Source organism: Delphinus delphis, chromosome 4, assembly GCF_949987515.2.
Source record: "Delphinus delphis chromosome 4, mDelDel1.2, whole genome shotgun sequence".
Lineage (NCBI taxonomy): Eukaryota > Metazoa > Chordata > Mammalia > Artiodactyla > Delphinidae > Delphinus > Delphinus delphis.
In genome coordinates this window covers 109468405-109493440 of record NC_082686.1, presented here as the reverse complement: position 1 = coordinate 109493440, position 25036 = coordinate 109468405, and positions in this window count along the sequence as shown.

Below are 25036 nucleotides of genomic sequence, written 5' to 3'. Positions count from 1 at the left end.
CCACCACCGCTCTCAAGAAAATTCCACTTTCCTTCCAAAGACATTCCAGCATGCAAGAATGGACTGACAGAGCACTGTATTTCAGGCAGCTTTCACGCTGAACGATCCTTCTTTCCCGTTGGGAGGTACTACAGTTCTCTAAGGGTCCCGGTCTCAGAGTTGCACACAGCCCACGTGCGTATAGTTTCTCAGGAACCGAGGGGGACCCCAGGAGGACGGTGGCACCTTCTCTGAATAGGTTTGTAGCCAGGGAGTTGGTTGTGCGCTGTGCGAATGGCATGAACTCTTAAAGGTGCTAGGTATCAGATTTAGGTGCTCCCTGAACCTGCCAAAAGCCTAGCAGTGTTCGGGGGGGAAACTGTCCATTTTCCAGACTGCATCAAAGGTCGAGTTACAGCTTGCCAGGAAGAGCCGGTAGGTAAGTACACCCAGAATGAACACTACGCACCGTGTCTCACATGGCTCCTCAGCGTCAGCAGTGGGAGCCCCTGGCATGCCACCTAGGACCTTCTACACCTCTGTTCAGGGGCACTTTTGAATGTCGTGGCTATCTAGCTCTACAGCAAAGAGGAGACTTTGTCGCTTCTCAGTCTGCATTCAAAGAGGTGATCCGGAGGACTTTGACAGCGGAAAGGTGCTCAGGGGGCCAAGAAGAGTCTCGGTACACAGTGTTCTTCCAAGGGACGTGGTGAGGCAGCGGGGACCCTAGGAAAGGCATACTAACTTCAATGCACTACTCGCCTAAGGTTTCCTGGAAAACCTCTGCACGCGTCAATTCGTGGAGGGAATACCTGAACCTCACTTGGGTCATTGTGGAACAGTAGAGTGTTCCGTTGATGGATAGAGGGCGCCCGGAGGCCTCCTGCACGGCGTAGTAAACAGACTGTTTCCCTAGGCAAACTCCCTTTCCCCGCACATAGCCATTCTACTTGTGAAGAGAACACGAGGAACCGCACTGTTTCTCAGGACACTTTGAGGCCGCACTTTCAGCTCTCCCGCCGGGAAAATAATGCTCTTGGCTTTAGGTAACCAATATCAAAATTGAACCCAGCACATGCACTTGTAGTTTCTGACCAACAGAAAGAGACTCAAGCAGCACCCTGGACCTTCGCTGATAAGACTTTGGCACCAGGGTAGTCCTGCGTGGGCTGAATGGCCTCAACGACGTAATTCCCGGGGATGGGCCAAACTGTCCTTGTGTCTTACAAAACCCAGGGTAGCGTTCAGGGGCAAATTGTACATTTGTCAGGCTGCCTCTGAAGTCGACCTTCTGCTTGGCAGAGAGAGAGAGAGAGAGAGAGAGAGAGAGAGAGAGAGAGAGAGAGGGGCGGCAGGGAAGTGTTCCCAGCATGAACCGTAAACACAGTGTCTCTTCATAGCAGCAGTGGTTCAGCCGTGGGGATCATTGACATAACACCGAAGACCTGCTAGGCCTGTGTTCGGGAGGACTTTTGAAAGCTCGGCAGTCTAGACGGGCAGCGAAGGGAGCAGAGTGTCGCCTTTCATTCTTCTTGCAGAGAAACGATCCGAAGGGCCCAGGTACCTGTATTTGGTTGGGTCCCCTAAGAATTGGGTACACATTGGGTACACAGTGTTTTTCCATGCGAGGTGGTGAGGACCCAGGAGTCCTAGGAGTCCTGAACCAGCACCCTAGCGTCAAGCCACTGCTTTGACGAAGGCTTCTGGGCAAATGCTGCATGCCTGCAGGCACTGTGGATGCCGTTCCCGGACCTTGTTTGGATCTTCGTGACCAGTGTGGTCTGCCCTTTATGCGAAGGGGGCTCTGGCACGCCTCAGGCAAGGAAGTGGAAAGACCTTTCTTCTTTCTTGCATAGCACCCTTTCCTTTGAGACACGTTCCAGCATGCAAGGGAAGACTAGCGGAACGCTGTGTTTAGGCACCTTTGAGGCTACGAGGATTCTTCGTTCAACTAGGGACAATCCAACGTTTCTCCTAAGGTCCCGGCATCAAAGTTGAACGCAGCCCCACGTACGTGTAGTTTCTCAAGCACCAGAAGAGACACAAGAAGCACTGTGGTACCTTCTCAGAATAATATCTTGCGCAGGGAGATGAGCACTGTCCGAGTGACATAGGCGTTTTAAGGCGCTAGCTAGATCTGGGTGTCCTTGAACCTGCCAAAAGACTAGCAGGCTTCAGGAGGAAACCGTTCGTTTTCCGGACGGCATGTAAAGTCGAGTTTCTGCTGGGCAGGGAGAGACGGCAGGTATGTAAGCGGAGAATGAACAGTCAGCACAGAGCTTGTTACATTGCAGCTCAGGGTCAGCCCTGAGAGCCACTGGCATCACACCGAAGACTTTCCAGAACTCGGGTCGGGGCACAGTTGAAAGACTTGTCAATCTCTCTATCCAACGAAGGCAACAGTTTGCTGCCTTTCACACTGCGTTCCAAGAGGTGATCCGGAGGTACCTGGGTCGCCGAACGGTGCTCAATCGGTCAACGGGAGTCATTGAGTGCACAGTGTTCCTCCAAAGGGACATGGTGGGGCAGAGGGAGTCCTGGGAGAAGCATTCCAGCGTTAATGCGCTGCTTCCCCTAAGGGTTCATGGAAATCGTTTGTACACGTCAAGTCGTGCGTGGAAACCCTGCCATTACGTTGAGCCTGGGGGACAGGTCTGGCTTTCCCGTTATGTGAACAAGGGCTGCTGGAGGCCTCCTGTAACGAGTAGGAAACTGTCTGTTAGCCTAGGAAACCTGCCGTTCAATCACTCAGCATTACCACTGTGAAGAGGGCACGGGCAACAACGCTGTTTTTCACTTAAATCTGAGGCCGCAAGTGTCCTGCTTTCCTGTTGGGAAAATAATGCTTTTCTCATTAGGCCCCTCGGTCAGACTTGACGCAGCACACGTACGTGTAGCTTCTGACTGGCGAAAAGAGACTCAAGGAGCACCCTGGACCTTCCCTGATAAAACTTCGGCACACAGGGAGCTGAAAGGCGTGACCGACGTAATTCCTTAGGTGAGGCCAAAAAGTGTCCTTGTATCCTACCAGAGCTCAGGCAGTGTTGCAGGGGCAACAAGTCCGTTTGTCAGGCTGCGCCTGAAGTCGACGGTCTGCTTGGCAAGCGAGGGCAGCTTCGTGTTCCCAGTGCGAACGCTAAGCAGGGGGTGTTTTCATTGCCGTCCTGGTTCAGCAGCGGGGACCGCTTGCGGTCCACCTAAGACCTGCCAGACCCGTGTTCGGGAGGACTTTTGAAAGATGGGCAATCCAACGGTGCAACAAAGAGAGCAGTGTTTTGCCTTGAATTCACTCTTCGTTCCAAGAGACGATGCGAAGGGCCTAGGTGCCTGTACGTCGGTACGTCGCCTAAGACGTGACAACCGGTACACATGGTGTTGCCGTGAGACGTGATGAGGGCGCGGGAGTCCCAGGAGTCCTGAAAAGCCCACTAGCGTTTAGCCACTGCTTTGAGTAGGGCTCCCTGGGAAATGCTGCACGCCTGCCTGGCATTTGTGGATGCAATTCCTTGGACCTTGCCTTCAGCTTGGCTCTCAGTGTCGTGTTCCTTCTGTGTAAAGGCGGCTCTGGGATGCCCCAGGAATGGAAGCGGAAACCCACCACCGCTCTCAAGAAAATTCCACTTTCCTTCCAAAGACATTCCAGCATGCAAGAATGGACTGACAGAGCACTGTATTTCAGGCAGCTTTCACGCTGAACGATCCTTCTTTCCCGTTGGGAGGTACTACATTTCTCTAACGGTCCCGGTCTCAGAGTTGCACACAGCCCACGTGCGTATAGTTTCTCAGGAACCGAAGGGACCCCAGGAGGACGGTGGCACCTTCTCTGAATAGGTTTGTAGCCAGGGAGTTGGTTGTGCACTGTGCGAATGGCATGAACTCTTAAAGGTGCTAGGTATCAGATTTAGGTGCTCCCTGAACCTGCCAAAAGCCTAGCAGTGTTCGGGGGGGAAACTGTCCATTTTCCAGACCGCATCAAAGGTCGAGTTACAGCTTGCCAGGAAGAGCCGGTAGGTAAGTACACCCAGAATGAACACTACGCACCGTTGTCTCACGTGGCTCCTCAGCGTCAGCAGTGGGAGCCCCTGGCATGCCACCTAGGACCTTCTACACCTCTGTTCAGGGGCACTTTTGAATGTCGTGGCTATCTAGCTCTACAGCAAAGAGGAGACTTTGTCGCTTCTCAGTCTGCATTCAAAGAGGTGATCCGGAGGACTTTGACAGCGGAAAGGTGCTCAGGGGGCCAAGAAGAGTCTCGGTACACAGTGTTCTTCCAAGGGACGTGGTGAGGCAGCGGGGACCCTAGGAAAGGCATACTAACTTCAATGCACTACTCGCCTAAGGTTTCCTGGAAAACCTCTGCACGCGTCAGGTATTCGTGGAGGGAATACCTGAACCTCACTTGGGTCATTTTGGAACAGTAGAGTGTTCCGTTGATGGACAGAGGGCGCCCGGAGGCCTCCTGCACGGCGTAGTAAACAGAGTGTTTCTCTAGGCAAACTCCCTTTCCCCGCACATAGCCATTCTACTTGTGAAGAGAACACGAGGAACCGCACTGTTTCTCAGGACACTTTGAGGCCGCACTTTCAGCTCTCCCGCCGGGAAAATAATGCTCTTGGCTTTAGGTAACCAATATCAAAATTGAACCCAGCACATGCACTTGTAGTTTCTGACCAACAGAAAGAGACTCAAGCAGCACCCTGGACCTTCGCTGATAAGACTTTGGCACCAGGGTAGTCCTGCGTGGGCTGAATGGCCTCAACGACGTAATTCCCGGGGATGGGCCAAACTGTCCTTGTGTCTTACAAAACCCAGGGTAGCGTTCAGGGACAAATTGTACGTTTGTCAGGCTGCCTCTGAAGTCGACCTTCTGCTTGGCAGAGAGAGAGAGAGAGAGAGAGAGAGAGAGAGAGAGAGAGAGAGAGAGAGGGGCGGCAGGGAAGTGTTCCCAGCATGAACCGTAAACACAGTGTCTCTTCATAGCAGCAGTGGTTCAGCCGTGGGGATCATTGACATAACACCGAAGACCTGCTAGGCCTGTGTTCGGGAGGCCTTTTGAAAGCTCGGCAGTCTAGACGGGCAGCGAAGGGAGCAGAGTGTCGCCTTTCATTCTTCTTGCAGAGAAACGATCCGAAGGGCCCAGGTACCTGTATTTGGTTGGGTCCCCTAAGAATTGGGTACACATTGGGTACACAGTGTTTTTCCATGCGAGGTGGTGAGGACCCAGGAGTCCTAGGAGTCCTGAACCAGCACCCTAGCGTCAAGCCACTGCTTTGACGAAGGCTTCTGGGCAAATGCTGCATGCCTGCAGGCACTGTGGATGCCGTTCCCGGACCTTGTTTGGATCTTCGTGACCAGTGTGGTCTGCCCTTTATGCGAAGGGGGCTCTGGCACGCCTCAGGCAAGGAAGTGGAAAGACCTTTCTTCTTTCTTGCATAGCACCCTTTCCTTTGAGACACGTTCCAGCATGCAAGGGAAGACTAGCGGAACGCTGTGTTTAGGCACCTTTGAGGCTACGAGGATTCTTCGTTCAACTAGGGACAATCCAACGTTTCTCCTAAGGTCCCGGCATCAAAGTTGAACGCAGCCCCACGTACGTGTAGTTTCTCAAGCACCAGAAGAGACACAAGAAGCACTGTGGTACCTTCTCAGAATAATATCTTGCGCAGGGAGATGAGCACTGTCCGAGTGACATAGGCGTTTTAAGGCGCTAGCTAGATCTGGGTGTCCTTGAACCTGCCAAAAGACTAGCAGGCTTCAGGAGGAAACCGTTCGTTTTCCGGACGGCATGTAAAGTCGAGTTTCTGCTGGGCAGGGAGAGACGGCAGGTATGTAAGCGGAGAATGAACAGTCAGCACAGAGCTTGTTACATTGCAGCTCAGGGTCAGCCCTGAGAGCCACTGGCATCACACCGAAGACTTTCCAGAACTCGGGTCGGGGCACAGTTGAAAGACTTGTCAATCTCTCTATCCAACGAAGGCAACAGTTTGCTGCCTTTCACACTGCGTTCCAAGAGGTGATCCGGAGGTACCTGGGTCGCCGAACGGTGCTCAATCGGTCAACGGGAGTCATTGAGTGCACAGTGTTCCTCCAAAGGGACATGGTGGGGCAGAGGGAGTCCTGGGAGAAGCATTCCAGCGTTAATGCGCTGCTTCCCCTAAGGGTTCATGGAAATCGTTTGTACACGTCAAGTCGTGCGTGGAAACCCTGCCATTACGTTGAGCCTGGGGGACAGGTCTGGCTTTCCCGTTATGTGAACAAGGGCTGCTGGAGGCCTCCTGTAACGAGTAGGAAACTGTCTGTTAGCCTAGGAAACCTGCCGTTCAATCACTCAGCATTACCACTGTGAAGAGGGCACGGGCAACAACGCTGTTTTTCACTTAAATCTGAGGCCGCAAGTGTCCTGCTTTCCCGTTGGGAAAATAATGCTTTTCTCATTAGGCCCCTCGGTCAGACTTGACGCAGCACACGTACGTGTAGCTTCTGACCGGCGAAAAGAGACTCAAGGAGCACCCTGGACCTTCCCTGATAAAACTTCGGCACACAGGGAGCTGAAAGGCGTGACCGACGTAATTCCTTAGGTGAGGCCAAAAAGTGTCCTTGTATCCTACCAGAGCTCAGGCAGTGTTGCAGGGGCAACAAGTCCGTTTGTCAGGCTGCGCCTGAAGTCGACGGTCTGCTTGGCAAGCGAGGGCAGCTTCGTGTTCCCAGTGCGAACGCTAAGCAGGGGGTGTTTTCATTGCCGTCCTGGTTCAGCAGCGGGGACCGCTTGCGGTCCACCTAAGACCTGCCAGACCCGTGTTCGGGAGGACTTTTGAAAGATGGGCAATCCAACGGTGCAACAAAGAGAGCAGTGTTTTGCCTTGAATTCACTCTTCGTTCCAAGAGACGATGCGAAGGGCCTAGGTGCCTGTACGTCGGTACGTCGCCTAAGACGTGACAACCGGTACACATGGTGTTGCCGTGAGACGTGATGAGGGCGCGGGAGTCCCAGGAGTCCTGAAAAGCCCACTAGCGTTTAGCCACTGCTTTGAGTAGGGCTCCCTGGGAAATGCTGCACGCCTGCCTGGCATTTGTGGATGCAATTCCTTGGACCTTGCCTTCAGCTTGGCTCTCAGTGTCGTGTTCCTTCTGTGTAAAGGCGGCTCTGGGATGCCCCAGGAATGGAAGCGGAAACCCACCACCGCTCTCAAGAAAATTCCACTTTCCTTCCAAAGACATTCCAGCATGCAAGAATGGACTGACAGAGCACTGTATTTCAGGCAGCTTTCACGCTGAACGATCCTTCTTTCCCGTTGGGAGGTACTACATTTCTCTAAGGGTCCCGGTCTCAGAGTTGCACACAGCCCACGTGCGTATAGTTTCTCAGGAACCGAAGGGACCCCAGGAGGACGGTGGCACCTTCTCTGAATAGGTTTGTAGCCAGGGAGTTGGTTGTGCGCTGTGCGAATGGCATGAACTCTTAAAGGTGCTAGGTATCAGATTTAGGTGCTCCCTGAACCTGCCAAAAGCCTAGCAGTGTTCGGGGGGGAAACTGTCCATTTTCCAGACTGCATCAAAGGTCGAGTTACAGCTTGCCAGGAAGAGCCGGTAGGTAAGTACACCCAGAATGAACACTACGCACCGTTGTCTCACGTGGCTCCTCAGCGTCAGCAGTGGGAGCCCCTGGCATGCCACCTAGGACCTTCTACACCTCTGTTCAGGGGCACTTTTGAATGTCGTGGCTATCTAGCTCTACAGCAAAGAGGAGACTTTGTCGCTTCTCAGTCTGCATTCAAAGAGGTGATCCGGAGGACTTTGACAGCGGAAAGGTGCTCAGGGGGCCACGAAGAGTCTCGGTACACAGTGTTCTTCCAAGGGACGTGGTGAGGCAGCGGGGACCCTAGGAAAGGCATACTAACTTCAATGCACTACTCGCCTAAGGTTTCCTGGAAAACCTCTGCACGCGTCAGGTATTCGTGGAGGGAATACCTGAACCTCACTTGGGTCATTTTGGAACAGTAGAGTGTTCCGTTGATGGACAGAGGGCGCCCGGAGGCCTCCTGCACGGCGTAGTAAACAGAGTGTTTCTCTAGGCAAACTCCCTTTCCCCGCACATAGCCATTCTACTTGTGAAGAGAACACGAGGAACCGCACTGTTTCTCAGGACACTTTGAGGCCGCACTTTCAGCTCTCCCGCCGGGAAAATAATGCTCTTGGCTTTAGGTAACCAATATCAAAATTGAACCCAGCACATGCACTTGTAGTTTCTGACCAACAGAAAGAGACTCAAGCAGCACCCTGGACCTTCGCTGATAAGACTTTGGCACCAGGGTAGTCCTGCGTGGGCTGAATGGCCTCAACGACGTAATTCCCGGGGATGGGCCAAACTGTCCTTGTGTCTTACAAAACCCAGGGTAGCGTTCAGGGGCAAATTGTACATTTGTCAGGCTGCCTCTGAAGTCGACCTTCTGCTTGGCAGAGAGAGAGAGAGAGAGAGAGGCGGCAGGGAAGTGTTCCCAGCATGAACCGTAAACACAGTGTCTCTTCATAGCAGCAGTGGTTCAGCCGTGGGGATCATTGACATAACACCGAAGACCTGCTAGGCCTGTGTTCGGGAGGACTTTTGAAAGCTCGGCAGTCTAGACGGGCAGCGAAGGGAGCAGAGTGTCGCCTTTCATTCTTCTTGCAGAGAAACGATCCGAAGGGCCCAGGTACCTGTATTTGGTTGGGTCCCCTAAGAATTGGGTACACATTGGGTACACAGTGTTTTTCCATGCGAGGTGGTGAGGACCCAGGAGTCCTAGGAGTCCTGAACCAGCACCCTAGCGTCAAGCCACTGCTTTGACGAAGGCTTCTGGGCAAATGCTGCATGCCTGCAGGCACTGTGGATGCCGTTCCCGGACCTTGTTTGGATCTTCGTGACCAGTGTGGTCTGCCCTTTATGCGAAGGGGGCTCTGGCACGCCTCAGGCAAGGAAGTGGAAAGACCTTTCTTCTTTCTTGCATAGCACCCTTTCCTTTGAGACACGTTCCAGCATGCAAGGGAAGACTAGCGGAACGCTGTGTTTAGGCACCTTTGAGGCTACGAGGATTCTTCGTTCAACTAGGGACAATCCAACGTTTCTCCTAAGGTCCCGGCATCAAAGTTGAACGCAGCCCCACGTACGTGTAGTTTCTCAAGCACCAGAAGAGACACAAGAAGCACTGTGGTACCTTCTCAGAATAATATCTTGCGCAGGGAGATGAGCACTGTCCGAGTGACATAGGCGTTTTAAGGCGCTAGCTAGATCTGGGTGTCCTTGAACCTGCCAAAAGACTAGCAGGCTTCAGGAGGAAACCGTTCGTTTTCCAGACGGCATGTAAAGTCGAGTTTCTGCTGGGCAGGGAGAGACGGCAGGTATGTAAGCGGAGAATGAACAGTCAGCACAGAGCTTGTTACATTGCAGCTCAGGGTCAGCCCTGAGAGCCACTGGCATCACACCGAAGACTTTCCAGAACTCGGGTCGGGGCACAGTTGAAAGACTTGTCAATCTCTCTATCCAACGAAGGCAACAGTTTGCTGCCTTTCACACTGCGTTCCAAGAGGTGATCCGGAGGTACCTGGGTCGCCGAACGGTGCTCAATCGGTCAACGGGAGTCATTGAGTGCACAGTGTTCCTCCAAAGGGACATGGTGGGGCAGAGGGAGTCCTGGGAGAAGCATTCCAGCGTTAATGCGCTGCTTCCCCTAAGGGTTCATGGAAATCGTTTGTACACGTCAAGTCGTGCGTGGAAACCCTGCCATTACGTTGAGCCTGGGGGACAGGTCTGGCTTTCCCGTTATGTGAACAAGGGCTGCTGGAGGCCTCCTGTAACGAGTAGGAAACTGTCTGTTAGCCTAGGAAACCTGCCGTTCAATCACTCAGCATTACCACTGTGAAGAGGGCACGGGCAACAACGCTGTTTTTCACTTAAATCTGAGGCCGCAAGTGTCCTGCTTTCCCGTTGGGAAAATAATGCTTTTCTCATTAGGCCCCTCGGTCAGACTTGACGCAGCACACGTACGTGTAGCTTCTGACCGGCGAAAAGAGACTCAAGGAGCACCCTGGACCTTCCCTGATAAAACTTCGGCACACAGGGAGCTGAAAGGCGTGACCGACGTAATTCCTTAGGTGAGGCCAAAAAGTGTCCTTGTATCCTACCAGAGCTCAGGCAGTGTTGCAGGGGCAACAAGTCCGTTTGTCAGGCTGCGCCTGAAGTCGACGGTCTGCTTGGCAAGCGAGGGCAGCTTCGTGTTCCCAGTGCGAACGCTAAGCAGGGGGTGTTTTCATTGCCGTCCTGGTTCAGCAGCGGGGACCGCTTGCGGTCCACCTAAGACCTGCCAGACCCGTGTTCGGGAGGACTTTTGAAAGATGGGCAATCCAACGGTGCAACAAAGAGAGCAGTGTTTTGCCTTGAATTCACTCTTCGTTCCAAGAGACGATGCGAAGGGCCTAGGTGTCTGTACGTCGGTACGTCGCCTAAGACGTGACAACCGGTACACATGGTGTTGCCGTGAGACGTGATGAGGGCGCGGGAGTCCCAGGAGTCCTGAAAAGCCCACTAGCGTTTAGCCACTGCTTTGAGTAGGGCTCCCTGGGAAATGCTGCACGCCTGCCTGGCATTTGTGGATGCAATTCCTGGGACCTTGCCTTCAGCTTGGCTCTCAGTGTCGTGTTCCTTCTGTGTAAAGGCGGCTCTGGGATGCCCCAGGAATGGAAGCGGAAACCCACCACCGCTCTCAAGAAAATTCCACTTTCCTTCCAAAGACATTCCAGCATGCAAGAATGGACTGACAGAGCACTGTATTTCAGGCAGCTTTCACGCTGAACGATCCTTCTTTCCCGTTGGGAGGTACTACATTTCTCTAAGGGTCCCGGTCTCAGAGTTGCACACAGCCCACGTGCGTATAGTTTCTCAGGAACCGAAGGGACCCCAGGAGGACGGTGGCACCTTCTCTGAATAGGTTTGTAGCCAGGGAGTTGGTTGTGCGCTGTGCGAATGGCATGAACTCTTAAAGGTGCTAGGTATCAGATTTAGGTGCTCCCTGAACCTGCCAAAAGCCTAGCAGTGTTCGGGGGGGAAACTGTCCATTTTCCAGACTGCATCAAAGGTCGAGTTACAGCTTGCCAGGAAGAGCCGGTAGGTAAGTACACCCAGAATGAACACTACGCACCGTTGTCTCACGTGGCTCCTCAGCGTCAGCAGTGGGAGCCCCTGGCATGCCACCTAGGACCTTCTACACCTCTGTTCAGGGGCACTTTTGAATGTCGTGGCTATCTAGCTCTACAGCAAAGAGGAGACTTTGTCGCTTCTCAGTCTGCATTCAAAGAGGTGATCCGGAGGACTTTGACAGCGGAAAGGTGCTCAGGGGGCCAAGAAGAGTCTCGGTACACAGTGTTCTTCCAAGGGACGTGGTGAGGCAGCGGGGACCCTAGGAAAGGCATACTAACTTCAATGCACTACTCGCCTAAGGTTTCCTGGAAAACCTCTGCACGCGTCAGGTATTCGTGGAGGGAATACCTGAACCTCACTTGGGTCATTTTGGAACAGTAGAGTGTTCCGTTGATGGACAGAGGGCGCCCGGAGGCCTCCTGCACGGCGTAGTAAACAGAGTGTTTCTCTAGGCAAACTCCCTTTCCCCGCACATAGCCATTCTACTTGTGAAGAGAACACGAGGAACCGCACTGTTTCTCAGGACACTTTGAGGCCGCACTTTCAGCTCTCCCGCCGGGAAAATAATGCTCTTGGCTTTAGGTAACCAATATCAAAATTGAACCCAGCACATGCACTTGTAGTTTCTGACCAACAGAAAGAGACTCAAGCAGCACCCTGGACCTTCGCTGATAAGACTTTGGCACCAGGGTAGTCCTGCGTGGGCTGAATGGCCTCAACGACGTAATTCCCGGGGATGGGCCAAACTGTCCTTGTGTCTTACAAAACCCAGGGTAGCGTTCAGGGGCAAATTGTACATTTGTCAGGCTGCCTCTGAAGTCGACCTTCTGCTTGGCAGAGAGAGAGAGAGAGAGAGAGGCGGCAGGGAAGTGTTCCCAGCATGAACCGTAAACACAGTGTCTCTTCATAGCAGCAGTGGTTCAGCCGTGGGGATCATTGACATAACACCGAAGACCTGCTAGGCCTGTGTTCGGGAGGACTTTTGAAAGCTCGGCAGTCTAGACGGGCAGCGAAGGGAGCAGAGTGTCGCCTTTCATTCTTCTTGCAGAGAAACGATCCGAAGGGCCCAGGTACCTGTATTTGGTTGGGTCCCCTAAGAATTGGGTACACATTGGGTACACAGTGTTTTTCCATGCGAGGTGGTGAGGACCCAGGAGTCCTAGGAGTCCTGAACCAGCACCCTAGCGTCAAGCCACTGCTTTGACGAAGGCTTCTGGGCAAATGCTGCATGCCTGCAGGCACTGTGGATGCCGTTCCCGGACCTTGTTTGGATCTTCGTGACCAGTGTGGTCTGCCCTTTATGCGAAGGGGGCTCTGGCACGCCTCAGGCAAGGAAGTGGAAAGACCTTTCTTCTTTCTTGCATAGCACCCTTTCCTTTGAGACACGTTCCAGCATGCAAGGGAAGACTAGCGGAACGCTGTGTTTAGGCACCTTTGAGGCTACGAGGATTCTTCGTTCAACTAGGGACAATCCAACGTTTCTCCTAAGGTCCCGGCATCAAAGTTGAACGCAGCCCCACGTACGTGTAGTTTCTCAAGCACCAGAAGAGACACAAGAAGCACTGTGGTACCTTCTCAGAATAATATCTTGCGCAGGGAGATGAGCACTGTCCGAGTGACATAGGCGTTTTAAGGCGCTAGCTAGATCTGGGTGTCCTTGAACCTGCCAAAAGACTAGCAGGCTTCAGGAGGAAACCGTTCGTTTTCCGGACGGCATGTAAAGTCGAGTTTCTGCTGGGCAGGGAGAGACGGCAGGTATGTAAGCGGAGAATGAACAGTCAGCACAGAGCTTGTTACATTGCAGCTCAGGGTCAGCCCTGAGAGCCACTGGCATCACACCGAAGACTTTCCAGAACTCGGGTCGGGGCACAGTTGAAAGACTTGTCAATCTCTCTATCCAACGAAGGCAACAGTTTGCTGCCTTTCACACTGCGTTCCAAGAGGTGATCCGGAGGTACCTGGGTCGCCGAACGGTGCTCAATCGGTCAACGGGAGTCATTGAGTGCACAGTGTTCCTCCAAAGGGACATGGTGGGGCAGAGGGAGTCCTGGGAGAAGCATTCCAGCGTTAATGCGCTGCTTCCCCTAAGGGTTCATGGAAATCGTTTGTACACGTCAAGTCGTGCGTGGAAACCCTGCCATTACGTTGAGCCTGGGGGACAGGTCTGGCTTTCCCGTTATGTGAACAAGGGCTGCTGGAGGCCTCCTGTAACGAGTAGGAAACTGTCTGTTAGCCTAGGAAACCTGCCGTTCAATCACTCAGCATTACCACTGTGAAGAGGGCACGGGCAACAACGCTGTTTTTCACTTAAATCTGAGGCCGCAAGTGTCCTGCTTTCCCGTTGGGAAAATAATGCTTTTCTCATTAGGCCCCTCGGTCAGACTTGACGCAGCACACGTACGTGTAGCTTCTGACCGGCGAAAAGAGACTCAAGGAGCACCCTGGACCTTCCCTGATAAAACTTCGGCACACAGGGAGCTGAAAGGCGTGACCGACGTAATTCCTTAGGTGAGGCCAAAAAGTGTCCTTGTATCCTACCAGAGCTCAGGCAGTGTTGCAGGGGCAACAAGTCCGTTTGTCAGGCTGCGCCTGAAGTCGACGGTCTGCTTGGCAAGCGAGGGCAGCTTCGTGTTCCCAGTGCGAACGCTAAGCAGGGGGTGTTTTCATTGCCGTCCTGGTTCAGCAGCGGGGACCGCTTGCGGTCCACCTAAGACCTGCCAGACCCGTGTTCGGGAGGACTTTTGAAAGATGGGCAATCCAACGGTGCAACAAAGAGAGCAGTGTTTTGCCTTGAATTCACTCTTCGTTCCAAGAGACGATGCGAAGGGCCTAGGTGCCTGTACGTCGGTACGTCGCCTAAGACGTGACAACCGGTACACATGGTGTTGCCGTGAGACGTGATGAGGGCGCGGGAGTCCCAGGAGTCCTGAAAAGCCCACTAGCGTTTAGCCACTGCTTTGAGTAGGGCTCCCTGGGAAATGCTGCACGCCTGCCTGGCATTTGTGGATGCAATTCCTGGACCTTGCCTTCAGCTTGGCTCTCAGTGTCGTGTTCCTTCGTGTAAAGGCGGCTCTGGGATGCCCCAGGAATGGAAGCGGAAACCCACCACCGCTCTCAAGAAAATTCCACTTTCCTTCCAAAGACATTCCAGCATGCAAGAATGGACTGACAGAGCACTGTATTTCAGGCAGCTTTCACGCTGAACGATCCTTCTTTCCCGTTGGGAGGTACTACATTTCTCTAAGGGTCCCGGTCTCAGAGTTGCACACAGCCCACGTGCGTATAGTTTCTCAGGAACCGAAGGGACCCCAGGAGGACGGTGGCACCTTCTCTGAATAGGTTTGTAGCCAGGGAGTTGGTTGTGCGCTGTGCGAATGGCATGAACTCTTAAAGGTGCTAGGTATCAGATTTAGGTGCTCCCTGAACCTGCCAAAAGCCTAGCAGTGTTCGGGGGGGAAACTGTCCATTTTCCAGACTGCATCAAAGGTCGAGTTACAGCTTGCCAGGAAGAGCCGGTAGGTAAGTACACCCAGAATGAACACTACGCACCGTTGTCTCACGTGGCTCCTCAGCGTCAGCAGTGGGAGCCCCTGGCATGCCACCTAGGACCTTCTACACCTCTGTTCAGGGGCACTTTTGAATGTCGTGGCTATCTAGCTCTACAGCAAAGAGGAGACTTTGTCGCTTCTCAGTCTGCATTCAAAGAGGTGATCCGGAGGACTTTGACAGCGGAAAGGTGCTCAGGGGGCCAAGAAGAGTCTCGGTACACAGTGTTCTTCCAAGGGACGTGGTGAGGCAGCGGGGACCCTAGGAAAGGCATACTAACTTCAATGCACTACTCGCCTAAGGTTTCCTGGAAAACCTCTGCACGCGTCAGGTATTCGTGGAGGGAATACCTGAACCTCACTTGGGTCATTTTGGAACAGTAGAGTGTTCCGTTGATGGACAGAGGGCGCCCGGAGGCCTCCTGCACGGCGTAGTAAACAGAGTGTTTCTCTAGGCAAACTCCCTTTCCCCGCACATAGCCATTCTACTTGTGAAGAGAACACGAGGAACCGCACTGTTTCTCAGGACACTTTGAGGCCGCACTTTCAGCTCTCCCGCCGGGAAAATAATGCTCTTGGCTTTAGGTAACCAATATCAACATTGAACCCAGCACATGCACTTGTAGTTTCTGACCAACAGAAAGAGACTCAAGCAGCACCCTGGACCTTCGCTGATAAGACTTTGGCACCAGGGTAGTCCTGCGTGGGCTGAATGGCCTCAACGACATAATTCCCGGGGATGGGCCAAACTGTCCTTGTGTCTTACAAAACCCAGGGTAGCGTTCAGGGGCAAATTGTACATTTGTCAGGCTGCCTCTGAAGTCGACCTTCTGCTTGGCAGAGAGAGAGAGAGAGAGAGAGGCGGCAGGGAAGTGTTCCCAGCATGAACCGTAAACACAGTGTCTCTTCATAGCAGCAGTGGTTCAGCCGTGGGGATCATTGACATAACACCGAAGACCTGCTAGGCCTGTGTTCGGGAGGACTTTTGAAAGCTCGGCAGTCTAGACGGGCAGCGAAGGGAGCAGAGTGTCGCCTTTCATTCTTCTTGCAGAGAAACGATCCGAAGGGCCCAGGTACCTGTATTTGGTTGGGTCCCCTAAGAATTGGGTACACATTGGGTACACAGTGTTTTTCCATGCGAGGTGGTGAGGACCCAGGAGTCCTAGGAGTCCTGAACCAGCACCCTAGCGTCAAGCCACTGCTTTGACGAAGGCTTCTGGGCAAATGCTGCATGCCTGCAGGCACTGTGGATGCCGTTCCCGGACCTTGTTTGGATCTTCGTGACCAGTGTGGTCTGCCCTTTATGTGAAGGGGGCTCTGGCACGCCTCAGGCAAGGAAGTGGAAAGACCTTTCTTCTTTCTTGCATAGCACCCTTTCCTTTGAGACACGTTCCAGCATGCAAGGGAAGACTAGCGGAACGCTGTGTTTAGGCACCTTTGAGGCTACGAGGATTCTTCGTTCAACTAGGGACAATCCAACGTTTCTCCTAAGGTCCCGGCATCAAAGTTGAACGCAGCCCCACGTACGTGTAGTTTCTCAAGCACCAGAAGAGACACAAGAAGCACTGTGGTACCTTCTCAGAATAATATCTTGCGCAGGGAGATGAGCACTGTCCGAGTGACATAGGCGTTTTAAGGCGCTAGCTAGATCTGGGTGTCCTTGAACCTGCCAAAAGACTAGCAGGCTTCAGGAGGAAACCGTTCGTTTTCCGGACGGCATGTAAAGTCGAGTTTCTGCTGGGCAGGGAGAGACGGCAGGTATGTAAGCGGAGAATGAACAGTCAGCACAGAGCTTGTTACATTGCAGCTCAGGGTCAGCCCTGAGAGCCACTGGCATCACACCGAAGACTTTCCAGAACTCGGGTCGGGGCACAGTTGAAAGACTTGTCAATCTCTCTATCCAACGAAGGCAACAGTTTGCTGCCTTTCACACTGCGTTCCAAGAGGTGATCCGGAGGTACCTGGGTCGCCGAACGGTGCTCAATCGGTCAACGGGAGTCATTGAGTGCACAGTGTTCCTCCAAAGGGACATGGTGGGGCAGAGGGAGTCCTGGGAGAAGCATTCCAGCGTTAATGCGCTGCTTCCCCTAAGGGTTCATGGAAATCGTTTGTACACGTCAAGTCGTGCGTGGAAACCCTGCCATTACGTTGAGCCTGGGGGACAGGTCTGGCTTTCCCGTTATGTGAACAAGGGCTGCTGGAGGCCTCCTGTAACGAGTAGGAAACTGTCTGTTAGCCTAGGAAACCTGCCGTTCAATCACTCAGCATTACCACTGTGAAGAGGGCACGGGCAACAACGCTGTTTTTCACTTAAATCTGAGGCCGCAAGTGTCCTGCTTTCCCGTTGGGAAAATAATGCTTTTCTCATTAGGCCCCTCGGTCAGACTTGACGCAGCACACGTACGTGTAGCTTCTGACCGGCGAAAAGAGACTCAAGGAGCACCCTGGACCTTCCCTGATAAAACTTCGGCACACAGGGAGCTGAAAGGCGTGACCGACGTAATTCCTTAGGTGAGGCCAAAAAGTGTCCTTGTATCCTACCAGAGCTCAGGCAGTGTTGCAGGGGCAACAAGTCCGTTTGTCAGGCTGCGCCTGAAGTCGACGGTCTGCTTGGCAAGCGAGGGCAGCTTCGTGTTCCCAGTGCGAACGCTAAGCAGGGGGTGTTTTCATTGCCGTCCTGGTTCAGCAGCGGGGACCGCTTGCGGTCCACCTAAGACCTGCCAGACCCGTGTTCGGGAGGACTTTTGAAAGATGGGCAATCCAACGGTGCAACAAAGAGAGCAGTGTTTTGCCTTGAATTCACTCTTCGTTCCAAGAGACGATGCGAAGGGCCTAGGTGCCTGTACGTCGGTACGTCGCCTAAGACGTGACAACCGGTACACATGGTGTTGCCGTGAGACGTGATGAGGGCGCGGGAGTCCCAGGAGTCCTGAAAAGCCCACTAGCGTTTAGCCACTGCTTTGAGTAGGGCTCCCTGGGAAATGCTGCACGCCTGCCTGGCATTTGTGGATGCAATTCCTGGACCTTGCCTTCAGCTTGGCGCTCAGTGTCGTGTTCCTTCTGTGTAAAGGCGGCTCTGGGATGCCCCAGGAATGGAAGCGGAAACCCACCACCGCTCTCAAGAAAATTCCACTTTCCTTCCAAAGACATTCCAGCATGCAAGAATGGACTGACAGAGCACTGTATTTCAGGCAGCTTTCACGCTGAACGATCCTTCTTTCCCGTTGGGAGGTACTACATTTCTCTAAGGGTCCCGGTCTCAGAGTTGCACACAGCCCACGTGCGTATAGTTTCTCAGGAACCGAAGGGACCCCAGGAGGACGGTGGCACCTTCTCTGAATAGGTTTGTAGCCAGGGAGTTGGTTGTGCGCTGTGCGAATGGCATGAACTCTTAAAGGTGCTAGGTATCAGATTTAGGTGCTCCCTGAACCTGCCAAAAGCCTAGCAGTGTTTGGGGGGGAAACTGTCCATTTTCCAGACCGCATCAAAGGTCGAGTTACAGCTTGCCAGGAAGAGCCGGTAGGTAAGTACACCCAGAATGAACACTACGCACCGTGTCTCACATGGCTCCTCAGCGTCAGCAGTGGGAGCCCCTGGCATGCCACCTAGGACCTTCTACACCTCTGTTCAGGGGCACTTTTGAATGTCGTGGCTATCTAGCTCTACAGCAAAGAGGAGACTTTGTCGCTTCTCAGTCTGCATTCAAAGAGGTGATCCGGAGGACTTTGACAGCGGAAAGGTGCTCAGGGGGCCAAGAAGAGTCTCGGTACACAGTGTTCTTCCAAGGGACGTGGTGAGGCAGCGGGGACCCTAGGAAAGGCATACTAACTTCAATGCACTACTCGCCTAAGGTTTCCTGGAAAACCTCTGCACGCGTCAGGTATTCGTGGAGGGAATACCTGAACCTCACTTGGGTCATTTTGGAACAGTAGAGTGTTCCGTTGATGGACAGAGGGCGCCCGGAGGCCTCCTGCACGGCGTAGTAAACAGAGTGTTTCTCTAGGCAAACTCCCTTTCCCCGCACATAGCCATTCTACTTGTGAAGAGAACACGAGGAACCGCACTGTTTCTCAGGACACTTTGAGGCCGCACTTTCAGCTCTCCCGCCGGGAAAATAATGCTCTTGGCTTTAGGTAACCAATATCAAAATTGAACCCAGCACATGCACTTGTAGTTTCTGACCAACAGAAAGAGACTCAAGCAGCACCCTGGACCTTCGCTGATAAGACTTTGGCACCAGGGTAGTCCTGCGTGGGCTGAATGGCCTCAACGACATAATTCCCGGGGATGGGCCAAACTGTCCTTGTGTCTTACAAAACCCAGGGTAGCGTTCAGGGGCAAATTGTACATTTGTCAGGCTGCCTCTGAAGTCGACCTTCTGCTTGGCAGAGAGAGAGAGAGAGAGAGAGGCGGCAGGGAAGTGTTCCCAGCATGAACCGTAAACACAGTGTCTCTTCATAGCAGCAGTGGTTCAGCCGTGGGGATCATTGACATAACACCGAAGACCTGCTAGGCCTGTGTTCGGGAGGACTTTTGAAAGCTCGGCAGTCTAGACGGGCAGCGAAGGGAGCAGAGTGTCGCCTTTCATTCTTCTTGCAGAGAAACGATCCGAAGGGCCCAGGTACCTGTATTTGGTTGGGTCCCCTAAGAATTGGGTACACATTGGGTACACAGTGTTTTTCCATGCGAGGTGGTGAGGACCCAGGAGTCCTAGGAGTCCTGAACCAGCACCCTAGCGTCAAGCCACTGCTTTGACGAAGGCTTCTGGGCAAATGCTGCATGCCTGCAGGCACTGTGGATGCCGTTCCCGGACCTTGTTTGGATCTTCGTGACCAGTGTGGTCTGCCCTTTATGCGAAGGGGGCTCTGGCACGCCTCAGGCAAGGAAGTGGAAAGACCTTTCTTCTTTCTTGCATAGCACCCTTTCCTTTGAGACACGTTCCAGCATGCAAGGGAAGACTAGCGGAACGCTGTGTTTAGGCACCTTTGAGGCTACGAGGATTCTTCGTTCAACTAGGGACAATCCAACGTTTCTCCTAAGGTCCCGGCATCAAAGTTGAACGCAGCCCCACGTACGTGTAGTTTCTCAAGCACCAGAAGAGACACAAGAAGCACTGTGGTACCTTCTCAGAATAATATCTTGCGCAGGGAGATGAGCACTGTCCGAGTGACATAGGCGTTTTAAGGCGCTAGCTAGATCTGGGTGTCCTTGAACCTGCCAAAAGACTAGCAGGCTTCAGGAGGAAACCGTTCGTTTTCCGGACGGCATGTAAAGTCGAGTTTCTGCTGGGCAGGGAGAGACGGCAGGTATGTAAGCGGAGAATGAACAGTCAGCACAGAGCTTGTTACATTGCAGCTCAGGGTCAGCCCTGAGAGCCACTGGCATCACACCGAAGACTTTCCAGAACTCGGGTCGGGGCACAGTTGAAAGACTTGTCAATCTCTCTATCCAACGAAGGCAACAGTTTGCTGCCTTTCACACTGCGTTCCAAGAGGTGATCCGGAGGTACCTGGGTCGCCGAACGGTGCTCAATCGGTCAACGGGAGTCATTGAGTGCACAGTGTTCCTCCAAAGGGACATGGTGGGGCAGAGGGAGTCCTGGGAGAAGCATTCCAGCGTTAATGCGCTGCTTCCCCTAAGGGTTCATGGAAATCGTTTGTACACGTCAAGTCGTGCGTGGAAACCCTGCCATTACGTTGAGCCTGGGGGACAGGTCTGGCTTTCCCGTTATGTGAACAAGGGCTGCTGGAGGCCTCCTGTAACGAGTAGGAAACTGTCTGTTAGCCTAGGAAACCTGCCGTTCAATCACTCAGCATTACCACTGTGAAGAGGGCACGGGCAACAACGCTGTTTTTCACTTAAATCTGAGGCCGCAAGTGTCCTGCTTTCCCGTTGGGAAAATAATGCTTTTCTCATTAGGCCCCTCGGTCAGACTTGACGCAGCACACGTACGTGTAGCTTCTGACCGGCGAAAAGAGACTCAAGGAGCACCCTGGACCTTCCCTGATAAAACTTCGGCACACAGGGAGCTGAAAGGCGTGACCGACGTAATTCCTTAGGTGAGGCCAAAAAGTGTCCTTGTATCCTACCAGAGCTCAGGCAGTGTTGCAGGGGCAACAAGTCCGTTTGTCAGGCTGCGCCTGAAGTCGATGGTCTGCTTGGCAAGCGAGGGCAGCTTCGTGTTCCCAGTGCGAACGCTAAGCAGGGGGTGTTTTCATTGCCGTCCTGGTTCAGCAGCGGGGACCGCTTGCGGTCCACCTAAGACCTGCCAGACCCGTGTTCGGGAGGACTTTTGAAAGATGGGCAATCCAACGGTGCAACAAAGAGAGCAGTGTTTTGCCTTGAATTCACTCTTCGTTCCAAGAGACGATGCGAAGGGCCTAGGTGCCTGTACGTCGGTACGTCGCCTAAGACGTGACAACCGGTACACATGGTGTTGCCGTGAGACGTGATGAGGGCGTGGGAGTCCCAGGAGTCCTGAAAAGCCCACTAGCGTTTAGCCACTGCTTTGAGTAGGGCTCCCTGGGAAATGCTGCACGCCTGCCTGGCATTTGTGGATGCAATTCCTGGACCTTGCCTTCAGCTTGGCGCTCAGTGTCGTGTTCCTTCTGTGTAAAGGCGGCTCTGGGATGCCCCAGGAATGGAAGCGGAAACCCACCACCGCTCTCAAGAAAATTCCACTTTCCTTCCAAAGACATTCCAGCATGCAAGAATGGACTGACAGAGCACTGTATTTCAGGCAGCTTTCACGCTGAACGATCCTTCTTTCCCGTTGGGAGGTACTACATTTCTCTAAGGGTCCCGGTCTCAGAGTTGCACACAGCCCACGTGCGTATAGTTTCTCAGGAACCGAAGGGACCCCAGGAGGACGGTGGCACCTTCTCTGAATAGGTTTGTAGCCAGGGAGTTGGTTGTGCGCTGTGCGAATGGCATGAACTCTTAAAGGTGCTAGGTATCAGATTTAGGTGCTCCCTGAACCTGCCAAAAGCCTAGCAGTGTTCGGGGGGGAAACTGTCCATTTTCCAGACCGCATCAAAGGTCGAGTTACAGCTTGCCAGGAAGAGCCGGTAGGTAAGTACACCCAGAATGAACACTACGCACCGTGTCTCACATGGCTCCTCAGCGTCAGCAGTGGGAGCCCCTGGCATGCCACCTAGGACCTTCTACACCTCTGTTCAGGGGCACTTTTGAATGTCGTGGCTATCTAGCTCTACAGCAAAGAGGAGACTTTGTCGCTTCTCAGTCTGCATTCAAAGAGGTGATCCGGAGGACTTTGACAGCGGAAAGGTGCTCAGGGGGCCAAGAAGAGTCTCGGTACACAGTGTTCTTCCAAGGGACGTGGTGAGGCAGCGGGGACCCTAGGAAAGGCATACTAACTTCAATGCACTACTCGCCTAAGGTTTCCTGGAAAACCTCTGCACGCGTCAGGTATTCGTGGAGGGAATACCTGAACCTCACTTGGGTCATTTTGGAACAGTAGAGTGTTCCGTTGATGGACAGAGGGCGCCCGGAGGCCTCCTGCATGGCGTAGTAAACAGAGTGTTTCTCTAGGCAAACTCCCTTTCCCCGCACATAGCCATTCTACTTGTGAAGAGAACACGAGGAACCGCACTGTTTCTCAGGACACTTTGAGGCCGCACTTTCAGCTCTCCCGCCGGGAAAATAATGCTCTTGGCTTTAGGTAACCAATATCAAAATTGAACCCAGCACATGCACTTGTAGTTTCTGACCAACAGAAAGAGACTCAAGCAGCACCCTGGACCTTCGCTGATAAGACTTTGGCACCAGGGTAGTCCTGCGTGGGCTGAATGGCCTCAACGACGTAATTCCCAGGGATGGGCCAAACTGTCCTTGTGTCTTACAAAACCCAGGGTAGCGTTCAGGGACAAATTGTACGTTTGTCAGGCTGCCTCTGAAGTCGACCTTCTGCTTGGCAGAGAGAGAGAGAGAGAGAGAGAGAGAGAGAGAGAGAGAGAGAGAGAGAGAGAGAGGGGCGGCAGGGAAGTGTTCCCAGCATGAACCGTAAACACAGTGTCTCTTCATAGCAGCAGTGGTTCAGCCGTGGGGATCATTGACATAACACCGAAGACCTGCTAGGCCTGTGTTCGGGAGGACTTTTGAAAGCTCGGCAGTCTAGACGGGCAGCGAAGGGAGCAGAGTGTCGCCTTTCATTCTTCTTGCAGAGAAACGATCCGAAGGGCCCAGGTACCTGTATTTGGTTGGGTCCCCTAAGAATTGGGTACACATTGGGTACACAGTGTTTTTCCATGCGAGGTGGTGAGGACCCAGGAGTCCTAGGAGTCCTGAACCAGCACCCTAGCGTCAAGCCACTGCTTTGACGAAGGCTTCTGGGCAAATGCTGCATGCCTGCAGGCACTGTGGATGCCGTTCCCGGACCTTGTTTGGATCTTCGTGACCAGTGTGGTCTGCCCTTTATGCGAAGGGGGCTCTGGCACGCCTCAGGCAAGGAAGTGGAAAGACCTTTCTTCTTTCTTGCATAGCACCCTTTCCTTTGAGACACGTTCCAGCATGCAAGGGAAGACTAGCGGAACGCTGTGTTTAGGCACCTTTGAGGCTACGAGGATTCTTCGTTCAACTAGGGACAATCCAACGTTTCTCCTAAGGTCCCGGCATCAAAGTTGAACGCAGCCCCACGTACGTGTAGTTTCTCAAGCACCAGAAGAGACACAAGAAGCACTGTGGTACCTTCTCAGAATAATATCTTGCGCAGGGAGATGAGCACTGTCCGAGTGACATAGGCGTTTTAAGGCGCTAGCTAGATCTGGGTGTCCTTGAACCTGCCAAAAGACTAGCAGGCTTCAGGAGGAAACCGTTCGTTTTCCGGACGGCATGTAAAGTCGAGTTTCTGCTGGGCAGGGAGAGACGGCAGGTATGTAAGCGGAGAATGAACAGTCAGCACAGAGCTTGTTACATTGCAGCTCAGGGTCAGCCCTGAGAGCCACTGGCATCACACCGAAGACTTTCCAGAACTCGGGTCGGGGCACAGTTGAAAGACTTGTCAATCTCTCTATCCAACGAAGGCAACAGTTTGCTGCCTTTCACACTGCGTTCCAAGAGGTGATCCGGAGGTACCTGGGTCGCCGAACGGTGCTCAATCGGTCAACGGGAGTCATTGAGTGCACAGTGTTCCTCCAAAGGGACATGGTGGGGCAGAGGGAGTCCTGGGAGAAGCATTCCAGCGTTAATGCGCTGCTTCCCCTAAGGGTTCATGGAAATCGTTTGTACACGTCAAGTCGTGCGTGGAAACCCTGCCATTACGTTGAGCCTGGGGGACAGGTCTGGCTTTCCCGTTATGTGAACAAGGGCTGCTGGAGGCCTCCTGTAACGAGTAGGAAACTGTCTGTTAGCCTAGGAAACCTGCCGTTCAATCACTCAGCATTACCACTGTGAAGAGGGCACGGGCAACAACGCTGTTTTTCACTTAAATCTGAGGCCGCAAGTGTCCTGCTTTCCCGTTGGGAAAATAATGCTTTTCTCATTAGGCCCCTCGGTCAGACTTGACGCAGCACACGTACGTGTAGCTTCTGACCGGCGAAAAGAGACTCAAGGAGCACCCTGGACCTTCCCTGATAAAACTTCGGCACACAGGGAGCTGAAAGGCGTGACCGACGTAATTCCTTAGGTGAGGCCAAAAAGTGTCCTTGTATCCTACCAGAGCTCAGGCAGTGTTGCAGGGGCAACAAGTCCGTTTGTCAGGCTGCGCCTGAAGTCGACGGTCTGCTTGGCAAGCGAGGGCAGCTTCGTGTTCCCAGTGCGAACGCTAAGCAGGGGGTGTTTTCATTGCCGTCCTGGTTCAGCAGCGGGGACCGCTTGCGGTCCACCTAAGACCTGCCAGACCCGTGTTCGGGAGGACTTTTGAAAGATGGGCAATCCAACGGTGCAACAAAGAGAGCAGTGTTTTGCCTTGAATTCACTCTTCGTTCCAAGAGACGATGCGAAGGGCCTAGGTGCCTGTACGTCGGTACGTCGCCTAAGACGTGACAACCGGTACACATGGTGTTGCCGTGAGACGTGATGAGGGCGCGGGAGTCCCAGGAGTCCTGAAAAGCCCACTAGCGTTTAGCCACTGCTTTGAGTAGGGCTCCCTGGGAAATGCTGCACGCCTGCCTGGCATTTGTGGATGCAATTCCTTGGACCTTGCCTTCAGCTTGGCTCTCAGTGTCGTGTTCCTTCTGTGTAAAGGCGGCTCTGGGATGCCCCAGGAATGGAAGCGGAAACCCACCACCGCTCTCAAGAAAATTCCACTTTCCTTCCAAAGACATTCCAGCATGCAAGAATGGACTGACAGAGCACTGTATTTCAGGCAGCTTTCACGCTGAAC